Raw genomic sequence first — 1,803 nt, 5'->3', positions numbered from 1 at the left:
TAGATGGAAGTTTGACCCGTGTCAAAGGTTGGGGGTGGCTGACGATTCGGGAGGTGGCTGCGGGTTGACGAAAGGGAAAAGCGCATCTCCGACAGGGCCGAACCAAGTGGGAAATTGGTGTAAAGTGCCTTTCCCAAGGACACGACGTCGGACCGAGCTGAGGCTCGAACCCCCGAACCAGCAATCAACCGCACTAAGAGAGAGACAGAGAAATACAATACGTAGCTCACTGCAAACATGTTATTCTTCTTAAAAGACCTACCTATTTTATTTAATTTAGGAGACTGGTTGTGTCGACCCTTCCTTCAGTGTAAATCCGGGCTAAATTGAATACAGCATCCCAGCAAACAAATAGAGATACAGTCGAACCTGCCTTAATTAACAGAATCCTATGTAAGACGGAAACCTGGCATAACGGAATCTCCTGGCTCCTCCCTGGATAAAAAATCATCTATACTTACTTTACTTTTACTTTTTCATCCTCTGTTGCCGTTAAGCGTCGAGGGGAGATACAGTTTTCTATGGTAGGCCAGCTCCGCAGCTCTTTCAGTTGTGATGTTGTGTTTTCTTAGGATTTCCTTGACACCCTCGATCCACATTTTGCGTGGCCTTCCTCTTCCTTTATAGCCTGAATGCTTGGTGTTGTAGGCTCTCGAGGCTGGCTGGTCAGGTGACATATATGCGTAACAGGTGGCCAAACCATTTTATCCTCTGTCTTTCTATGGAATGCAGGCAGGACTCAGTGCCGATAGCTGCTCTTACTTCTTTATTTCTCTGCCTGTCTCGTCTTGTGATGTTAAGGGTTTTGCGCAGACATTTCATTTCGCATGCGGTGATTTTGCTTTCATGGGTTTTGCTTAAGGTCCAGGTCTGGCACTGATAACATAATTTTGGTATGAATATTGAGGTGATAAACTGTCTCTTTGTGCCCATGGAGATGTTTGGATTAGATAGGAGGGGTGCGAGCTGGTAGGTAATAAAATTAACTCTAATGAAAAAGAAACCTGTCTAACGCGGAATCGGAAAGAGAATTTCCTTCCCTTCGGATGGGTTTTGTCTGTCTATGACGGAGCATGCTTCGTCCACTCAGCCCTGATTTGAAACAAAACTATCAAGTTTGGTTCAATCGGCTCTTACGCCATGCTGCCATGCCGCCAGGCCAGGAAGAGAAGCATGGGTGCAATTTGAGGGTAGATGTTACCCCATCCATGTGAGCCTAGGCCTTCTCAGTCTGAGCGTGGCCTACGTTATTAAAATTGTTATCACGAAGGCCACGGTCTGAGAAGGCCTAGCGGGGCAGATGGTCAGGTTCATGTGAGTGTGAAATCTCGCCAGTAACTGTGAAAGTGCTGGAGTGGCGCTCTTGTACGGAAACGTTCATTGGTAGTCAGAGGCCAGAGGTGTGAAATTAGTTTGACCAATGCCTGCCGCCCTGATCGTACGACCAGCCGAGAATAGAATTCTTCACATCGTTGTTACATGACAGTTAGGGGTAGCATCGGTTGATTGTGCCTATTACACCGAGGAGGCCTAGGGTGGAAGCAAAAGAGATGTTCAATCGATTCTGTTCAAACAGGGGACCTATAGGGCTGACACATGCGATTATCAGAGAGGAGAGCATTTGAGAGGCGTGTAGTTTTAACTAGTGCTTTTGATCCCACTGGCAGGGCCTCTGACCCCCCCCCCTCCTTTCTCCTCCCCCTATATTCCTCAGTCTAAGACATTTTTTAAAATTGCTCTTTACAAGTTCATCTTACACAGGTTCGACTGTAGTTGATTGTTAAAGAAATTCCACATCCCATA

General features: G+C 46.5%; 1 protein-coding gene across 1 annotated transcript in view; it reads left to right on the top strand.

Moving 5' to 3' along the window:
* LOC101855212 (golgin subfamily A member 6-like protein 22) overlaps positions 1–1,803 on the top strand; it is a gene marked incomplete at its 3' end in the record, with an annotated part of 13,222 nt that overhangs the window by 7,693 nt on the left and 3,726 nt on the right.

The sequence above is a fragment of the Aplysia californica genome, unplaced genomic scaffold (assembly GCF_000002075.1).
Source record: "Aplysia californica isolate F4 #8 unplaced genomic scaffold, AplCal3.0 scaffold00587, whole genome shotgun sequence".
Classification (NCBI taxonomy): Eukaryota; Metazoa; Mollusca; class Gastropoda; order Aplysiida; family Aplysiidae; genus Aplysia; species Aplysia californica.
Note: the sequence above shows the minus strand (reverse complement) of the source record. Positions and strands in the feature narration are given on the sequence as shown.